Source organism: Sapajus apella, unplaced genomic scaffold, assembly GCF_009761245.1.
Source record: "Sapajus apella isolate SASKATOON/1434 unplaced genomic scaffold, GSC_monkey_1.0 scaffold28, whole genome shotgun sequence".
Taxonomy (NCBI): domain Eukaryota; kingdom Metazoa; phylum Chordata; class Mammalia; order Primates; family Cebidae; genus Sapajus; species Sapajus apella.
Window position 1 is genome coordinate 6,982,799 of NW_022436968.1, and position 21,915 is coordinate 7,004,713.

General features: G+C 34.6%; 1 protein-coding gene across 29 annotated transcripts in view; it reads right to left on the minus strand.

Moving 5' to 3' along the window:
* The window catches only part of GULP1 (GULP PTB domain containing engulfment adaptor 1), a 287,119-nt gene that overhangs the window by 198,226 nt on the left and 66,978 nt on the right, over nucleotides 1–21,915 (minus strand). For 15 of the 29 annotated variants that reach the window (XM_032292676.1, XM_032292706.1, XM_032292699.1 and 12 more), the window contains 2 exons: nucleotides 20,547–20,680; nucleotides 1,673–1,799 (listed from right to left, as the gene is read on the minus strand). The gene's annotated coding sequence lies outside the window, so the exon portion shown is untranslated. Of the gene's footprint in view, nucleotides 1–1,672; nucleotides 1,800–3,212; nucleotides 3,349–16,228; nucleotides 16,242–20,169; nucleotides 20,260–20,546; nucleotides 20,681–21,915 lie in introns of those variants that run through there. The other 14 variants (XM_032292703.1, XM_032292700.1, XM_032292686.1 and 11 more) reach the window with 4 other exon arrangements.

Here is a 21,915-nt window from a genome sequence, read left to right on the forward strand (position 1 = left end):
AGAATGATTTATAATCCTTTGGTTATATACCCAGTAATGGGATTGCTGGAAACTAGGTTTTGTTAGGAAAATTATTTGAGTGAGAAAACATTAGTCACTGATTCAATATTTTCAAAAGAAGCTAATGAAAACTTTAACTTGTTACCACCTTCTGAAGGCAAACTCAGCAATAACAATAAAAAGCCTTTAAAAGATCATAGTCATTGAGCCAATTATAACAATTTTAGTAGTGCTAATAATGCAAACCAAGTGATATATAAATTGATTGATCTATAAGAATATTCACTGAATAATAAATACACACAACATAAAAATAATTTAAATCATGTTATATATTAACAGATATAATAGAAAATACAAAACACTAATTCATCTTCTCAAAGAATAGAAGAAAACAAATTTGTTACAAAAATAATACAACAAACAAAGAATGTATATAATTGATATGGCTTGGCTATGTCCCCACCCAAATCTCATCTTGAACTGTATCTCCCGCAATTCTCACATGTCATGGAAGGAACCTTGTGCAAGATGATTGAAACATGGTCTTTTCTGTGCTGTTCTCATGATAGCGAGTGGGTCTCATGAAATCTGATGGTTTTTAAAATGGGAGTTTTCCTACACAAGCCCTCTTCTCTTCTCTGCTGCCATGTGAGAAGTGCCTTTCATCTTCCTCCATGATTGTGAGGTCTCCCCAGCCATATGGAACTGTAAGTCCATTAAGCCTCTTTCTTTTGTAAATTGCCCAGTCTTGGGTATGTCTTCATCAGCAGTGTGAAAACAGACTAATACAGTAAATTGGTACCAGGAGTTGAGCACTGCTGAAAAGATACCTAAAAATGTAGAAGCAACTTTGGAACTGGGTTAACAGGCAGAGGTTGGAACAGTTTGGAGGGCTCAGAAGAAAACAGGAAAATGTGGGAAAGTTTGGAACTCCCTAGAGACTAGTGGAATGGCCTTGACCAAAATGCTGATAATATGGACAATGACATCCAGGCTCAGGTGGTCTCAGGTGGAGATTGAGGAACTTGTTGGGAACTGGAGCCAAGCTGACTCTTGCTATGTTTTAGCAAAGGTATTGGTGGCATTTTGCTCCTGCCCTAGAGATCTGTGAACTTTGAGCTTTTTCAAAGGTGCAGGGTGCAAGCCATTGGTAGATCTACCATTCTGGGGTCTGGAGGATGGTGGCCCCTTTCTTGCGGCCTCACTAGGCAGTGCCCCAGTAGGGACTCTGTGTGTTCACAGAGTCTCAAGAAGCTGTTTTCTCTTGTCTGCCACCTTGTTAGATGTGCCTTTCACCTTCCTCCATAATTATGAGGACTCCCCAGCCATATGGAACTGTAAGTTCATTAAACCTCTTTCTTTTGATAAATTTCCCAGTCATGAGTATGTCTTTATCAGCAGCATGAAAATGAACTAAATATAATACTATTATTGCAACTTTGCTTAAAAGAAAAATCCAACAAAACAAACAGAACAAAATGATAACAGAAGTTACCTTCAGAAAAAAGGCTCATTAGTGCTTTTAATTTTATTTTACTTTTATGCATTTTGCTATTTTTACAAGATAAGAATATATTTTTAAACATTCAACACATAATAACAGTATTTTTATAATTTGAAGTATTTTTTGGAAATAATTGAAAATGTATAAACAATCATTTATTCTTACCAGGTTATGCTCAAATATAGTTGAAAGAAAATGGACACTTGACTTTATATAGCTTCTATCACACAGTTGCCATCAGAATTCTTCTATCTCTGTCTCTCCTATGTATGTCAGATGGAATCACAAACAACTAAAAATAAAAATATAATTGGAGTTAGAATGAATCAATAATTATACGTTTATTTTAATTTAGAGGTTCAGTGTATCTTTTAAAATTCTATTTATTCTTCTTGCAAATGTTTAAGAAAGTCATCAAATAATGAAGAAATACTGATAAAATATGTAAATATTTAGAAAACATTGTTACAGATACCTAGGTTATGAAAAATAGCAAGATTTCTAGATGATGTGTTAAATGTTTTAACTCACAGGTATGTTACTATTAAGGCTTGGTGATAGTTCTTTAACAATATATGCCTTTCCCCCTCAAGCAACAAAGTAGCCCCAACTATCTGTTTCACATATTATTTAATTAGACTAACCAAGCACATACACTGTTGATGATGATTAAGTAGGTAAAAACGAATTTTAGAAGACACTTGTTGATTTTCATTTTCATTCTACTTTGATTACTATGGCAAGGCATTTAGACAGCTTATTCTTCTAATCATAATCATACTATAACTAGAATAGATATATTAATTGGTTAAGACTTTTATATTTTTATTCCAGTAAACAAAACAAAAACGTCTTTCTGGGTAGATACAACAGCACAAATTATGTCTTCCTTTAATTCGGTTATTTCGAGTGTACATCTGACATAAATTCAAATAGTACCAGAAGAATTCACAGCATATATCTTTTGCCAAACCACTAAAAAGACCTGCTGTTTTTGAGGGAGGGGTAAGAATGGAGAAACACATCTACCTCTTTACCCCTGCCTCCCACCATAACATTGATACAAACTCCGTGATACAGACATTGATGATGTCACATCTATATTTTTGACTTTCTTAGACAAATCTCAAATATGATTTTATCCCTTCCTCTGTGTTTCAATCTAAGCCATCTGAATATTGTGAGAGCCATCTTTTTCCATCTTAGCCACAATATTCTTCAGAAGCCTGTTGAGCTATTTTCTCATTCTATTTGTTTTCTTCTGCCTCAGCCTCTGGAGTAGCTCGGACTACAAGTGTGTGTCATCATGCCCAGCTAATTCTTGTCTTTTTAGTAGAGAGGAGATTTTGCTATGTCGGCCAGGCTGGTCTCAAACTCCTGACATCAGGAAATCTGCCCACCTTGGCCTCCCAAAGTGCTGGGTGGATTACAGGTGTGAGCCATCATGCCCAGCTTTTCATTTTCGAGGACGAAAGGATCTCAGTTTAGTTTGCTGTGGAGGCAAACACTGAGGTAATAACTTCAATGTGAGAAGTTTATTTGGGGGATGATCCCAGGAAACGCTATCAGGGATGAAAAGAAAGAAGTGAAACCTGTTACCAATGGAGATCATTATCAGGCCTATAACACTATTGGCAACTGCAGCTTAATCTGAATGAGGAAAATCAGGCATCCAGTGTGTAATATACCCCTCAGATATACTTACTGTAAGAATGAGAGCTAACATATTTAGACACCAATCCTCATTAGTCATTAGCTGAGGGCTGCTCCCAGGGGCATTAATTCCCTGGAACTTTCAGCCTGTTTGGTTGGCAAACTGGTCTCTTGTGGCCAAAGAATCCCTTAGATAAAGAAATTCAGGATAAGCATTAGAAATTCTGCCAGTTTGCACTACAGCACTAAAAGGTTGTAGGCTGATCATCAGTAGCATCTACTACAGAAGGCAACAATTTTAGGTTTTGAATTAAAATATTAGCAGAGTATATTTTAAGGCCATATATTGATATTTTATAATTTTAGTGAAAAATAATGTTTGCTTACTCAGTAACATTGTTATTTATTAAATCATGTTATTTTCTTAGCATTCACTGGATCTTAGCATGTATGAATGTACAATTCATTTCACCTTTCTGCAAAATGTAGATGTTGTATCATCACATACGTCCAGCCCTAAAAATAGATGTGTTTATCCTGGACAGGAAATTTCAAACACAACACATAGCTAAAAGGTAAACTATAAAACTATGTCATGATTTCCACAGTCATTTATCAGATCATATTTTTCTTGTTTGTTGGTTTTAGATGAGAGAAGAGAACGGAAGAACAAAATTTGTTCTTTTTTAGGATGATACAGTTTTTCCATTTTTCTTGTGATAACTATTGATCTTGTGAACAGAAATTAGAGAGAAATAATTTGAGATAAATAATTGTTATCAAAGCTTTAAATACATTTCATTCCAAAATTTTATAAAAGAAAATATTTTTGTTTAAATAGTCAATTCAACTTAATCAAGATAGATAATTGTTAACAAAACTGCTCAATAGCTCTAATTCCAAAATTTAATAAAAGAAAACATTGTCCTTGAAATGGTCAATTCAATTTAATATCCCCATAGCCTTTATTTTTATCTTGGATTGACTGAAACCCAGTCATAATGCAGGAAATACTTTTGAAACTAGAATATTTTATGCAATGTGACAGAATAAAGAAGAGCACAAAAATATACACATCAAAAAATAAGAACTAACTTATGCCTACTTCTTTCTTCTTGCAGGAAATGACATAGTTTCCAAATGGGATCTATTATTCAATGTCTGATATGATTATATTTTTCATAGAAAGAACACTTTGAATATTCCTGCAAAACCGAGATTGGCTTAGGGACTGCTCTTTTGAATATATTTTTATTTTAGAATATAAAATCCTGATTTCCAATTCAAATGCTTCTTAAAATTTTAGTATGAATATAATATGCTCAATTTGATACTGTTTTGCCACCATTTATTACACATTTTCACACAATTTGAAGATGTATATGAAATTAAAGCCAACTATTTCTTTACTAAAACTTCCTTTATCCCCAACAGTACCTTTAAGAAAAGCATTATTAATGTTTAAATATGACTAAATGCTTCAATTTGATAATGTACCAGGTAAATGTTTAAATATTCCACATACAATAAACTAAGCAAAACAAACAAGTTAGGTCAAATTGTATTTCTACTTGTCATCATATGAAATACAGATCACCATTATCATGATCTTAAAATATTTTCAAAATCGTTATTCTCTTATTTGCCCGGGTCCAGGAATTTAACAGTATTTAACCTAATTTGCAAAATGTTTTAGGAGTTTTTCTGTTTTGTTGTTGTTGTTGTTGTTGTTTTTAACCCTCTACAGGCTCCTAAATTCAAAATATATAAAATCAGATCTTGGCCCTGATTTTCTTTCCTATTTTTTATTTTTTTGTCCTCTGACTTCAAGTAGGTATGTAGTACAATCCCCACTAATTGCTCACTCATGAAATCTGGCATTATTAATCCCTCTTATTTCCCTTACCACCTACATGCAGTTAAATAAATTCAATACTATTTAATACGACAATCTCCAATTTGTTTTCTCTCCCAGTTTACACGCCCCACCTAGCCATCCCTAGCCAATCATAATTTCTCTAACAAGGAATTTGGCCATAGTACCAAAGAACAAAGTCCAAATGTCTTTGCATGTCTTTAAGACACCTCAAATGTTTTCACCCCAATGTTCTAAGCAACGGGGTGCAAAAAATGAGAGATTAGGATGATTGTCTTAAGTAGCTTGGAGCAATCATTTCCTGTGTATTCTAGTCATCTCACTGAGGAAATGTCATACAAATAATCATACCTATATCCCTATACTTTAAGGAAAACAAAACTAGATAAGTAATTTTGTTCATTAAACCAATATTCACTGAACTGAATGCTCAGCTGTTTAGTTACTAGTGAGAGGAAAATAAGTCTGTATACTCCTTTGCATGCATCAATGTGATAAGGACTATAAGGACTATACAGCAAGGTTAGGTGCTAAAGAAAAGTCTTCCTGAAAGACATAAGACTCATTAACCTTCAGTTCATAGAAGCTGTCCAGTAGGGAAGGTGGGGAAAGCCACAATTGGTAAAGGAAACATCAAAAACAAAGCCGCAGGAACAAGAACGAACACTCCATCTTCAAGGATAGGCTATTAGTATATTTGATTTTAAAATAGAATATGTATAGGAAACTCTTTCATATAAAACTTTAGTAATAAGATGAGACCACATCAGGAAGGCTCCTGACTGCCATGTTATAACATTTGCATTTTACCCTAAAAGTGATGGAAGTATGATGAAACAGGGAAGCAGTGCAATGAGATATGTGTTTTGGGAAGATCGTGTTGCCAAAGTGGCTCTGAAGATACATGAAAGGAAGGGCATGAGACAAGCAGATTACTTCTTAGAAATTTGTGTGTATTTTTTAGATGCTAATGCAAAATAGACTCAAGGCATTCATATTTATAAGATGTAAAACTGGAAAGATCTTTAAAATTTAATTTATACAGGAATAGAACCAGACAAAGATAGTTTTGGTCCTGGGTTTTTCTATTCCCAGAGAAATCAGTTAGGACCAAGAATTCATATCACCTGTTATTCTTCTAAATGCATTCTAAGTTCCATACCCTTAGTTTTCAGTATGGTAATGGAAAAAGTGATAGTGGATGAGACATAACAAAATCTTCAAAACGCATAAAAATTGTAAATTTATCCATTTAAAATCAAATTCAATCAATGCTTTCCATTGCATTTGATGAGAAACTTTCAGCAGTGCTTTGAAGCTCTCAATGACAGAAAATTTTTCTAATTAGAAAAAGTAGGAGAATAATTATCAAGTCATTCACTCTTTTTGCTGAAATTAGTGGAAAACACAAATCACTTTCCTTGAAACATTTGGTTATTATCTTTTTTAGTCTAAATAGGTTAAGGTAAAGTCTTCTTTCTTTTTTAAGATTAACTCTTCAAAAACTCTTATCTCTCAATATTAAGAGCTTCTTATGGAAAGCATTGTGTAGACACCGAGATAGATCAAAACTTGTGACATTTGGCCCCAATTAAAAAATTTACTTGATTTAATGAATGATATATAGCAAAGCTAAATTATCACCAGGGTAGAGGATCTTTTTTAATCCAGTGGGACTTTGAAGTAGAAAATAAATCTGACTAGAGAAAGGAAGGGTAATTCCAGCAATGTTTGAAGGAAGTAAAAACATATATATTACGTAATTATAGTGTGAGTGTGTGTATGAACAAAACACTTAGAAAATCAGAAAACTATAAAGGAAAATAGAAATCATCTATATTAAGATAAACTAAAAGATAATATTTAGATACCTTCCACACAGTCTTTTTCTAAAACTGAAATTGTACTACACATACACAATAGTTCAGCTATTTCACTCTCCAAGCCTCATATTGATATATGATCCCTAATGTTAAACACCTAGTGAGAGGTGTTTGGGTCATGGGGGCAGATCCCTCATGAATGGCTTGGTGCCATCCTGGTGGTAATGACTGAGTTCTTTCTCTGTTAGTCCCTTGTAAAAGCTGTTTGTTAAAAAGGGCCTGGCACCTCCCTCCTCTCTCTCTTTTGCCCCTTGTCTTGCCATGTCATCTCTGCTCATGCTGGCTTCATCTCAATTTCTGCCACGAGTTTAAACAGCCTAAAGCCCTCACCCGAAGCAAATGCTGGCACCCTGTGTCTTATATAGCTTGCAGAACCATGAGCCAAATAAACTTTTCTTTATAAATTACCCAACCTCAGGTATTCCTTTATAGCAATATATACAAATTAATACAATACACAATTTCATATCCTACCTTTTTTCACCTATAGTGCAATCACATTCTTATATCATTCAATGTCTTCAAGTAAATAATATTGGCATAACATGCCACGTTATAACTTTTTTGCCCATTCTAATGTTCCATATTTAAGATTTTTTCTTTTCTTTTTTCTTTTTTTTTTTTTTTTTTTTTTCCATATAGAGACACTGTGAAGAGTAGAATTGAAGAAAAGTAATATAGCGACTAAAACAACTATAGTTGGCCTGGAAAGTGTTATAAGCCTAATTGCCTTGACAGGATACGCCTTAGTCTTGTCAGCCATATAATCTAACACAGTGTTTCTTTGAAAAAGAAATGATTGAAAAGTTCGTAAAATACTTAAAATATTGAATAACATATTCTACATATATATTTTTTTATCTGTTATATAAATCATTGCCTAAACATCTGACTATGGAGATGAAGAAGAATGGAAATTACCAGATCAAAGTGTGTATATAATTACAATACTTTGTCTGGAAAATAGGGCATATTACACTCTCAGAGAAGTAAAAAAGTATGCAAATCTCACCCCAACCTCCCTATACTGTATATACATATCAGGGTTTTAGAAATTTACTTTAATTCAATAGGAAAATTGAATTATAATATGAAAATTGGCTCATATATTGTTTTTGACTTGCATTTCTTTTATGTAACATTAGCTTTTGCCTAGTTAGCTTTTTGCACAATTTTTTTCTCACTGATAAATTTCCTATTCTCAATTTTTATTGTACCTTTTACATAACTAAGAACTAAGGGGACGGTGGCTCACGCCTATAATCCCAGCACTTTGGGAGGCTGAGGCGGGTGGATCACAAGGTCAAGAGATCGAGACCATCCTGGTCAACAAGGTGAAACCCTGTCTCTACTAAAAATACAAAAATTAGCTGGGCATGGTGGTGCATGCCTGTAGTCTCAGCTACTCGGGAGGCTGAGGCAGGAGAATTGCTTGAACCCAGGAGGCGGAGGTTGCAGTGAGCCAAGATTGCGCCATCGCACTCCAGCCTGGGTAACAAGAGCGAAGTTCCGTTTCAGAAAAAAAAAAGAACTAAGAGGAGAAGATAATTTCTACCTCAATTCCTAATCAAAACTTGGGTGTTTATTCTTACCTGGGCAAGTAAAGTGATATGCACATTGCTAACCAATTGATAGGGGTGCAGAATCACTGACTGGCTTAAGGCAATCAGGGAGTATTCCTGGAGACACAAATATGGCCAATTCTCCCAAGTTACACAGCTTCCCCACATGATAAAAGGTGAGTTCCACTGAAAAATCTTGCCTATTACAAACACAGTGGTAGGTAAATTTAGAAATAAATGCTAACTACATATCATTGTGAACTTAAACATAAATGAGATAATCTATATACAACATTAATCATATAACCCAACACATAAAAACTCAGAAATTTACAGTAACTATTGTTATTTGTTGTTTTACTTAAAAGTTCCATATATTTCAGTACATATCTTTGTACATAAATATTTGTTGTGCTCATCTCAAATTATTTTTTTTCTTTTTGTTTGTTTCTTTTTTTTTTTTTTTTGAGATGGAGTCTTGTGCTATTGCCCAGGCTGGCATGCAATGATGTAGTCTTGGCTCACCATAACCTCCGCCTCACAGGTTCAAGCGATTTTCCTGCCTTAGCCTCCCAAGTAGCTGAGACTACAGGCATGCACCACCATACCCAGCTAATTTTTGTATTTTTAGTAGAGATGGCATTTCACTGCCTTAGCCGCTGGTCTCGAACTCCTGACCTCGTGATCTGCCCGACTTGGCCTCCCAAAGTGCTGGGATTACAGGCATGAGCCACCACACCTGGCCCAAATTATTTCTTTATTGTGGCTTCATAAAAGTGAAAGTCCTGTCAAAAAGTATTTGATCTTTTAAGAATTTTAATGCATATCAAATTATTTTCTGGAAATATATGTCAACATGGAGTTCCACTAATAACATACGACAATGTTAAATTTAAACCACACTTGCCGGCAGTGATCTTTTTAATCTTTGACAATTTGGCAAATTTTGTCCCTTTTTCTAAAATGTATATTTCTTTAACTGCAAGTTAGGAATAAGTTTATATGTTTACTTTGTTGAATGCTTATTTTATAATTTCTATTTTCCTTTTGGTGTGTTTTTAATTTTGTGGTATTTCAGTGAGGTTTTCTGAGGTTTTAATAAAAACATTCTGGGTTATGGCCTTTGAAATTTTTGTTCCTTGATCTTGGTTGCTCTTCTTACAGATAACCAACCATTCACTCAATTCCATCATCAGATTAGGAAAGTTTGGTTTTTATTTTAGTTTCCCTTAACGTCATTGTTATATATTTTGTCCATAAAATAATGTAATATAAATTGCTAAATCTTACAGCAAAGACCTTAGTTATGAATTGATACAAAGGCATTAAAGCAAGTAAGTCATTATCACAGGTGTTTTTTAAAGTTTATTTAATTAATTATTAAAATTGTATTTGTCTAGTGTGTTTCATAGATTTAATTATGTTTAATTTGGGGGATTAATCATCTTTGCATTTAGTTTATCATTTAACACTAGGATTACAGTTGACCCTTGAACAACACAGGTTTGAACTGCATGGGTTGGTCCACTGCCAGGTGGATTCTTTTTCAATAAATACAGTTGGCCCTCCAGACCCACGGGTTCTGCAACTGCAACTAAACTCGAATGGAAAATACTGGTATTCATAGAATATGAAACCTATGGATATGGAGGGCTGGCTTTTCATATATATGGGTTCCTCATGGCTGACTGCAGCCTTACTTGGGTATGCAAAGATTTGGAATCCACTGGCAGCCCTGGAATCAATCCCCTGAGGATACAGGGGAGCAAACCTATTTGTAAAATACTGCAAATACGGATTTCAGCGCCAAGATCAATAGAAATAGAATTTTTCCCAAATATTCCCCATATTTTAAGCCCCTGCCTTCCTTCTTTCATTTAGAAGATAAAATTATGATTCTCTATTCTTTTCTATAGTATATTAATACATTAGAAATATTCATATGATTAAAGAAAATGTTTATACAACACATATTCAAACAGCCACCATTAATTTTTAAGACTACCTATTACTACCAAAAGCTGTAAAACTATGTAAATGTATTTCAGTATTAATGAGAAGAGAGTAAGTCTTCATTACGGGCTCTTATTAAGCACTTTTGTAAACAGTCACACAATGGAAGCTGTTGGAATGAAGGAAATTAGAAACTGTGGTTAATTTCTTAATGAAAAGTTGGGCCAGAAAACATTCATTAACTTGGATTACATAAAAAGTCATTAGTTTAATTTTTCCAGTCCTATGGAGTTTAATTTTGTTCATATTAATATCCATAGAGTGTATAATATATTTAAAGGCAAATTTCAGTTAGCTGTTATTCAGTCTTCCAATTTCCCACAGTTGCAGGATGCAGAGGTCAGTAACTTTACTAATCCTTGTCTCTATTCTACATTAATTGTAATATCACCATAATTGGATATAATTTCACTCATAATTTCACTGTTCAGTAAAATACCTTCTGTACCAATATAATCAAGCACAAAAACATATACAAATTCATCTGCAGTTAGCCATATAATAATAATTGTTTTACAGATGAGGAAAACAGTCTCAGAGATGCAGGCATCGCAGGTATTTTATATGATGATTGGTTATGTCTGAAGGCTCTTCGTCAGCAATCGAACATTTTCCATATCAATATTTTGTGATTGTTCCTTATGTTACTCTAATATCAAATGTTATTATACCATTTAAACTTTTGCTCTTTTGTTCAGTAGCATTTTCACATAACAGTGTGTTTTTCACCCTGCTTTTAATTTAGTATATATATACACTGTGCTTTCCTGTCTCTGCCCAACACCCTCCCCTCCACCAAAATATTCTGCTAATAGCACACTGAGTTTCCTTTCCAGACTTACATTTTTTTTTTCCTCTTTCCTGGTAGTTATGTTTGGCTAAGGGTGATCTTAGTCGTAGTTCTAGGTCAATGGCAGCGCCATGTTCCTAATCATAATTATTCACTTATGAGTGGAAATGTGGACTAAGTTAAAATAAAGAAAATAAAATCAGCACCTTTTTTAAAAACTAGAAAAAAACAATCCCTTTCCACTTGAATTGATTAACTGAAGGACTGAAAACCCGGTGGCTATTTTGACCTCATGTTTCTTGCCCTAAAACCTATTGAATTCAGTGGAAAACAGAGCTATGACAGGGAAATAAATATTTAACTGCCTGGATTCAGTCAGGCCTGAAGGACTACTCTAGAACTTTCTACTACAATTACCAATGTATATTGTTTTGCTTAACTGAGTTTTAATTTGTTTTCTGTCAAGTATAACCAAATAATTACTCTTAAGTGTATATATTATTTACTAATGTATACTACACATTTTATTGAATTTTTCTATGGCTTCTCCCAATCGAACGAATATTAGTAAGCAATAATGGGCCAAAATGATTGACTGATATTTCAAAAGAAATAAAAGTTTCCTATAAAATTATACAGATACAGTTTTGGTGTTTTGAAGACTTTTTTTTATTATGAGAAGCTAAAAAGAAACATGGAATTTCAGATGAGCCTTCAGTAAGAATTATTATACACACTTTAATTATGTTTATATACTTTAAAATTTTCCACATAAATTAATGACATATTTTACACTGCAAGCAAATAAAGAAATCACTGGAAGCTTAACAGTATGATTCCAATTCAATTCTACCCCAACAAGGTATTTTCTTATTTCTTTGAAGCTCTTCCCAAAGACAATAGCTAAGTTAATCCTTTGTGTCTTAATAACTGGTCAAATACATTTCTAGAGTAATTATCTGCTTTTATACCTGAACATTTTATTGCTTTTCACTGCCTAAGAATTCGACATCTACTATGTGATATCTGAATGGCCTGTCAAAAATAAAAATTAAAAAATCCAAATGAACAATCAGTGTTTATGGACTGGAAAAGTAAATCCAACTTTATTTTATAAGAAACTTAAGACATATCAGACACCTGGGTCTACAATTTCAGTATTGAAGGCTGGATGCTGGTATACGTGATAGCATCACAAAATATCATAAAAAATACAAAAATGTATTTCTAAATATCAACTATTAAATAAATAAAAGTTTATCTTATTGTAGCTTATGTTTCTTCATTGTTCCCTCAGAAAATATTATGGCTACTTTTCTTTTCTCTTAAATTGGTTTAACTTTACTACACTATTTCAATCTGATTGCCACTGAAGGTACTTGATCCCTCTCTAGAATGCTCTTCTTCATTTTCCTCTCTCTGTTAGAGCTTAATTTCCACTTCAAACAGAATTCAATGAACTATAGCTACTTAAGAAAGAGGCCATGCACTATAAATATATATTTTAATAATTCCCTTCCCCAGCTCCATAAAATAGACTATGCTATAAATGACTATAAAAATACTTGTAATGAACAAGCATTGTATTATATCTACCCAAGCTAAGGACATCTTGCTCTTCAGCCTGCTGTAAGACAGAAGGATAAAACTTAGAAGGGAATTTTTTTCTCTCCTAACAGAACTTTAAAAATATCTCTGACCTTTTCAGTTATCTATCATTTATTCTGTGATACCTGAAGATAATTTCCTATCTATGAGCAGAGAAGATTGCAATCATCTCATTTGAGGTCAGTCTACCAACACCCAATGATACAGTTTAGTGTAGAGCAAGTATCTTCTTTGTTCACAGATTTATCAGAAAAATAAAAGGGGCAGAAATATCAATATGAAAAGGTCAAGTCTAATTTCATTTAGCAATTACATATGTCACATGGAGGTTAGGTCAAAATAATCTATAGAGCACGTGCAACATGATGCTAATAATATCTATTATCCCTCTCTCCTGGAGTATTTTCCAAGGAGTTCATGTACAAAAGTACATTCAAAACTATAAGTACAATACAAATATGAGGTCATGTTACACATTCCAGGAGAAGTTATGACACGCTGAAAAGGTAAAATTTACAATTAAATTTTCTTTTTCCCACAAGTGATGTCAGAGTATGCACTTGCATGTAAACTTTCACCAAGACATTTTAACATAGGAAACAGAAGATTATTTAATATTAAGGACATCTAATTTCTAAGCTGTGTGTCGTTAAAAGAAGTAAATGATCAAAGAGGGGTCTTCCTAATGCTCTGAATCTATTAGTAAGTAGAAAGTACTAGTATTAGCCATAGGAGGTCAGTCCTCTGGAGAACTAGATACAAGTAGCAAACCAGTCTTCATCTCTGCCATTCATGAAAACACTTAAATTGAAGTCAGTACATTCTCTCAATGAAGACAACTTAATATACAGCTAATGACAGTCATACTGCCAGGAACATAGCCTCTCTGTGTTTTGCTGTAACCATTCACAGCAACAACAACAAGTGAAATTAAAGGAACAAAAGTCTTCCAGTCTCATGGTTTGTGGCACTGGGAAATCAGTGATGTACCTATCTCTTAAATAGATCTACCTTTGTCTCTGAAGTCTGACTGAAAGCTCGTTCAGTAGTATATAATAATCAGACTATGATATTGTAAAGATTCCCTTTATTTCTTCTCCAGCTGTATTCATTCAATACACATGTATTGAACACATGCTCAATGCTATGCATTGTATTGTGGACAAGGAAAACAGATGAAGAAATTTAGTTTCTAATCCAGTAGAGTACACAGACAAGTAAATAAATTATAACAACTTGTCATCATAATGTTATAATAGGTGTCAGTCTATTAAATGTTTGATTAACTTAATTCTTTATTTCTAAATAGTAATCAGTACAAATTAGGTAAGCTTCTGATCATGAATTTATAATTTAATTTTTTAAAATGCTTTCAATGATATAATGACATTTTATTTTGCAAAAAACTCTGTCTCATATATAGTGTTGCGCTTTCCTTCTTTTACCAAAGAGAAAGTCAATGTTGAAAGATGAGTTAGTAGCACCACACCCAAGGTCAGGACTCAAGAATCTCAACTCTCTTATTTCCTTCGTACAAATGGAGGATAACACATCTAGTTTGCCTGCTAAAATCCTGTGTACTATTTATCATTTGAGTTCACCTTTTTTTTTAGGGAACTGTAAGTTTTTATTGATAGTGCTGAAAAAGAAAAACTCATTCATTGTAGAGTGTGTTTTTATTAGAAAACCATTCTAAGTTATGAATTGTTTATTGCCAAATGAAATAATGATGTTTATTGTTTTCTATTAATAGCTGCCAAGAAACCTGACTACAGAAGAAATCATACACTGTGAAATTTGGAAGAATACTGATGTTTGTACAAATGAATAAAAACTGCTGCCTAATCAAGGGAACCATAGTATTCAAACTACTTACATCTTGTCAGCTGAATTATTAAGTACAGCAATCACAGACTCATTGTATGTCTGAATTAGACGAAAACTGCATCATTTTCTTTGTGCCTGGGACATAGTAAATGCTCAAAAAATGTTTAGGAGGAATTTGGGTGAAAAACAGAAAGTGTTAAAGAAAGGAGAAAAATCTTATCAATAGGTCACTAAGCTCCACCCTGCCAAAAATCAAACCAACAATCATCACACACACACACACACACACACACACACAGTTAAAGTAGCACATACATTTGAAAGTATATTCACTTAAAGGTAACCTCCCATCAAATTTAAGAAATGCTAACTGTGCTTTTGGCCAATGTTACATGTGTAATCTCTGAGTGCTAGCTCAAGGACTTTGCAGAGGAGCAATTTATTCAAGACAGAGACTACACTCTGAGATGCAATCTTTATACGTTTTAAAACTGAAATAGCCTCAAATACTTACAGATGTCAACAAGTAAGTTCAATTCCCTGTATAAGTGGTTTATCTGTTTGAAGTCCCATCTATGGATTGAAATAACCTCATAAAGCGATAAATGACAATAATTTGTAAGAAATATTTGTGAATTAAATGAGGAGGGCAATAAGTAAAATATGCAATGACATCCAAAGAAAGTCTCAAAAACTCAGGGAGGAATAGTTATTTCTCATTCAATGATTGTTTTACTGAAAACAAAACAAAGATAAACAAAAAAATATGGTCAACTAAAAGCAGGTTCCTGGGGTAGGTGCCATAGATTGTCCAACCAGTGTATTTGGGACAGGAAATTTCTCACTATGCTCACACTGGCCATCTGTGTGCTATCAAAATGCCTGCCATGCGTATAAATCTCATCCATGAGTGTCCTCTCCCATTCTCCTGCTGGAAGAATAACCCTACCTTGAGGCAATCAACATAAGCCTTTCCCCGCTGAAGATAGGAGAGTAGGCATCTGAGCTAAGACTAGATCATCTAAGGCTTATATGGGGATCTGTCAAAACACTTCAGGGAAGGGAGCAGCTAGGCTTTTTCATTCCTCATTCAATGATACTGATCACTTTTCTGACAGGCTAAATGACAGTGCTGATGGCTGGATCCAGAGTCAAAGCCTCCTCCCTCTTGGAAGCTACCCATTCCGTTAAGAGGGCATAGATACCCACTTTCCTATTGTGTATCCCTCCTTGGGCCTCAATATTTAACTATTTATACCTTGATACCTGTTTCAGAGTTCCTAGAATCTTAATGTACTTTTGTCACACCGTCACTCCAGGAACTGAAACTTAACAAATTCCACTCACTGGCATGACAAACCTAGACTTCAAAAAGAACACCTGTTATAGCCCCAGGTGTCTACATATTAAATACCATCTGATTCTCCATTGCTATGCCATGCCCACAAGCTACAGCTCTCTATTGCGCCATCAGGGACTCCTGGAGCTAATCTATTTCCTCCAAAGCACCTGGAGGTAGTCTCTGGTAACCTTGGACATCATGCTGCTTCTATTTATCCACTGGAGCTCAACTGTCTGCCCTGCAGCTGAGAAAACATCTCCAGCACCTGGCCTGCTCTGCTAACCATCATGACCAGTCCAAACAGACACAAATACTAAGATATGAGAAAAACTATAAACAGTGGGACATTATTCCAGTAACCGAAATGTATTCATTTAAACAATACTTATTGAATGTCAGAGATATGGCTGTATGGTAGTGACACAACAATGAACAAGACAGATTTTCTGCCCTCAAGGAATTTGTGTCCTATTTATCTGCCCATATAAACAAAAATTTAACTACACATAAAGGTAAAAACATCCATTTGTTATTACAACAAATAAAAATATGTGCGCTTATATCTATTGCCCAACATAGAGAAAGTATCTGAAATGTTATATCAAAATATAAGTTAAGGAGCATACGCCACATTTTCTTGAGTGGAAGATGCAAGGATTTAAGAAATTGAAAAATGCCCTACAAGTTAAAATACAAAACACCCATGTAACTGTAGACAGAGAGATATGCAAATGAATCAAATGGTGAGGGAGAAAGAAAAGAGGGCTAGTTCAGATGCAATAGATGCATACTGGGGAGTTAACACAGAAATATGTACACTTAACACATGTGACATGAAGCTTATTTTTTTCTCTTGAATTGCACATAACGTCATGAACTTCATAAACCTCAATCTGTCCAGGGAAAATAATTCAGCCTTTCTGGTATTCTTAGTCCAGTAGTTTTGCCATGTAAACCGTTCCTTGTTTTCTGTTTTCATGGGGTGTTTGGGGGCTTTTTGTTTTCTTTTTCAAATCTCAGTCACTGTTCAGCACAAAATTTCTAACTCAGAGTTGCCTTTCCTCCTTTACAGGCCCTTCTTTTGCCTCCATTCCCCCTTCTCCTATGCTGTCTTTTCCTGGTTGGCCTGCTCTGGCTGCTGGAGGTGTCACAGAAAGTTGGATAACCTGAGGAATGTCCTTCAGCTGAGCAGAAAAGTTAGATAGCTGGTCTTGATCATGTATTTCCCTGCTGGACATGTTGTTCCCATCATCATTTGATCTGGTCCTGGCATTGGTATGATATTAACCTACTAATGTTCTGGCCACTTGCTCTCTCTAGGTCTGCACAGATGGCATCTTTTCTGCAGCACATTCATGGTCTTCAAGTGCCCATGTACCATACTGTCCACTTCATGGTCTTCTGACCTTAGAGATTCCAAGAGCAGTGCTGCTTCCTTTGTCTCACCTCTTTGGGCAATCACTACGTCTCATAACATAGGAAGCAGATTCCTGCAGGGCCAACTAGAGTCTGCTTACAAATCAGGCCTGGACTATCTTTATCGTGCCTTTCTTGATACCCTACCCTCTCTTAATTCATTCTTTCCAAAGTCCGGTGACCCTTAGACATTCCTTCCCAGAAAACTTGCAACAAGACCCAAACCAATGTTCAATCAACAATTATCAGGTTCCTTCTAATAATACTGGTAGCATTCAAGAATTTTATGCTTCCTCATAACCAACCTGACAACCAGGTATATTTCACAACAAAATAAGGCACAAACAAAATTCTGCCTCATAAGCAAATATTTATTAGCCATCAGGCACTAAAACAGTCATATATACTGTTCCAGTAAGCTCTGCGAAGTCCCCGATCTATCACTACAAAAGCCCCTTATATGAATGGTGATCTCCGAGATAAATAAAATTGCATCCCCTACAAGATTAACCTTCCCAGTCAATCCAGTAAAAGATCCCAAGACAGATTTTCCATTAAGGAAATGGCAGAGCTGCAGTATAGGACCATGTGTATTGCTATATCAGCACACAGCTGGCAAGGCAGAGGTTTCCAAACAATATTTCTAGCCAGCTGCATATAATGAACACCACTTGTTTCATCTGGAAAACACTATTACTAATACATTTTGTGCTAATTAGCCCACTGGTACAGATGTAAACAGCAATTTGAAATTTTGCCCCAGCTGCCTCTGGGACTTAGATTACTGAATAAAGTCCTTCAAATATTATTCAACCACTCCAGTGGTGGATGTTAAAATAAATTGACTCAAATATGTGTGTGTGTGTGTGTGTGTGTGTGTGTGTGTGTGTGTGTGTGTCTGTGTGTGTCTGTGTATACAAAGATACGTGGGTCATATATGTATATATGATATATGTATAAATACACATATACATATCACATGATCTAAACTGTAGCATATCAACAAAAATTATGAATGACATTCAGAATGAGATTCTAATCTCCCCTCTTTGCAGAAAACCACAAACCATGGAATACATGACTAGCATCTCCCTCCCTAGAGAAAGAAAAAAAGAATCAGGGGGAAAGACAAAGTGATAATGCTCCATAGCTGCTCTCCTTTGAGGTTATGGTCTACCTTATAGCTCCCTCTTCTTATTTCCCTTAAGACAGGATGTTCCAAATTAGTTGGGCCTTATTAGTACCTAGATGGGAAGGCTGAGAACCCACTACCGTGAGTTTAAATTCCATTATTTTATGGAATTTGAAATCCTCACTTTCCACTGTGAATTCTCTCCACAGACATCCTTTCACCTATAAGTAACCCAATAACTCTGAGGATCAACAAGTGCTTTCAGGGATCCTCCATGTAATAGAAATGCAAACACCCACATGGAAAGCCAAAAGGGATTTCCCAGGGATTTGCAGGCACTTATTTGCAAAAAGGATGCCTATTGCTTGAGCAAGATGATCAAATCGAAATCCACAAAAATTTAATTATTTACCTATCACAAATAATTCTGAGAAGCACAGAGGGAGGTCAGCAAGTTCTAAATAAGATAGATGATAGATGAATTAGCAATAACACGCATTAAGTGTACTGCATGTAAACTGAAGATATTAATATACCTTTTAAAAACCTGTAATGTTAGGTCTAATAAGTTTAATAGAACATAATCTATAAAATCTGATGTAACACACAAGCACATGAAGTATGATCAGCAGAGATTACTGCCACCAGTTAGCTCTTAAAGCTGCCACAAATTAGATACATCCAAATAAGCCCTTATCTTCATGACTGCTAATGCTGCTCCTCTTTCAAATTTCTTACCTTGCAAATGTCAGTTCTTCAAGTTATACAGTATTTCTTCCTTTCAACTCTACATCCTGTCATCAAATCTTACGTACTATGATGAAAACCACAATTACTTTTGCTCTGACCTGATACTTAAAAGAGCATTGAAATATATACCTTCTTCCTTTCTATTAGTATCAGAGGCTAATAATCCGTTGCCTTTAAAATTGGACTAACTCTCCATTCCTACACTGTTTTCCCCAGACTTTGCTCTGCTGTCTGGCACTGACAGCTCATAACTGCAAATCTTGATTCTGCCACCCACCTATCTACCATCCTGCAATGCTTCCTTGGAATTTTCAGGATAAATTTTACACTCCTCCATAATAAGGTCCCTGCAAATACCTAAACTATACTCTAGTCAACTACTTCCTGATGCATAACCGTTGCTTTTGATAGTGCCAATCCACTGGACTCTAAGGGCTACGAATTATTGCAAAGCATCTACAAGTCCACAGGCACACCAAGTTATCATCTATAGACTGAAAACATCACACACAGAGATATACTATAATTATTCAAAGGTGTAAAAATGAACCCTCAAAGTTACCAAAGATATTATGACTTTAAATTCTTACAAATACACTTGAAAAGCACAAGTGTTTTCTAGAAGAAAAAGCAGACAATTATGTTAATTTAAAAGATAATAAAAATTGAGAAAGTTGTCATTTTTCAAATCTTAATATTTTCATAACTCCAAGGAAATTAACTGCAGGAAGTATTTCCAGTCACTTAGCTACTTCATCTACCTTTCTTTACAATTCATATTTTTTTCTTTTTTAAAAAATTAGAACCAACCTCCTATTAAGCATCTTTTTTCTTTTCTACATTCTGTTCTCCTTCACTGGTTAGAAGTAAGATGTGGTAGATCTCCAAATGTTTCTGTTGTTACACGTTTGGTAGGAAAGCCAATGTGTGCATTGAAAGGATCAAACAATGTTTTACTCTCTTGGCCAGCATGCTCCATCAGCCTTCTAAGTCAGGTAACGGGTGAAAAAATGGAAAGGATCTACACCCATTAACATTCAGAGGCTTGTTAAAGAAACATATACATCTAATATCTTGGCATATGGCTAAGAGGAACATAGTTATTCATTTGTGAAAAAGCTGGGGTTACTTGTAAACTTAAATTTAAGACTTTAGAAGAATAAGCAACAAACCTTTAACAGGTTTACCTGTACATCCTGCAGGCACTAATAAGAGAATAAACTTCACATCTGTTCAGTGTCAAAAAGAATCATAAGTCTTCCACTGTTTTGTTTTGCTTATAAACATGTGCAGGTGAGCAAGGCATCATCAATAATATCACCTGCAGAAATAAAAATGAGTTATATATGTAGAAAAACATTTCCAAAAAGAGTTCTGAGAAACACTAGTTCTATGAAACGTATGAGGTGTTTTATACACACACACAAAATGGTTCCATAGGACTAAATATATTTAAACAATTTTATAATGGTATTTCTCATATTTTTAATGCATTAATGTTTATTTTAAAGCTCCAAAAGCAGAATGTAACATAATTCCTTATTTAATCTCACAAGGAAACACTTTTACATGGAATATTTCCAGAGTTTTGTTTGTAATGCTCTCAGAAAAATGATGAGATATAGTTTCACCATTAACAATTTTATTTCCAGAAAATGAGTCAATTGTTACAACTGAGCTCGTGACTGAAATGTAGGAGTACATGACATGCAAGTAGTCATGAGCACCTTAAACCAGGGTCATAAAGATGCCTTGAAATAATTCTTACTTTTTGAAATTGAGCAACAATAAATCTCAGTATTTACAAAGAAAATTTTGTCAATAAGAAGGAAATAGAATTAAATTTGGAAAGGAAGGCAATCATGATGGAAACTAGATTTTGTTCAAAATCCCTTTGAATTAAGAAAAAAAAATTATTGAATATAAATGACATATATATTTTTGTAAAAGAAGTGTGCTTCATCTCCATTAGAACAGGATAATTATCACCATAAACATCAAAGGCATGGTAGGCATTAAGTTGCTTTCTAAAACAGGTCCCTAAAAGCTGAATAGAGAAGTGTCAATTTCCCCCAACACATTTTTCTTCTCATACAATTAATCTGACAAACAGAATTACCTCAATTTGGCTTAGGTGTGAACACCTGACAAATCACAACAAACATCAAATGTGCTATTTCCAAGGATGTCCTCCGTATTTTTTCTGTAATGATAAAGTCTCAATGATCTTTTTATGCAAATTATATCACATCATTTCCAAGCACAAAAATCATTTCATTGTTTCTGCCAACACTTATAGACAAATAGGTCTTACATAAACTGGCCCTTGTTCTCTCTTTCTCTTTCTCTTTCTTTCTCTCTCTCTTCTCTCCCACCCCTGACCCCGCCCCATCCATTCCATTCACATAAATCTTCTTGCTGTGCCTCATACAAGCGAGAGTCATTCCTTCCTTAGGATTTTTTTTCCTAGACCTTGGCCTAGCACGTTTTCATGCTCAGAGAGTCTAATTTAAATAGTTAGAGATCAGAAGCAGGCATCAGTGTTTCTTGAAAATG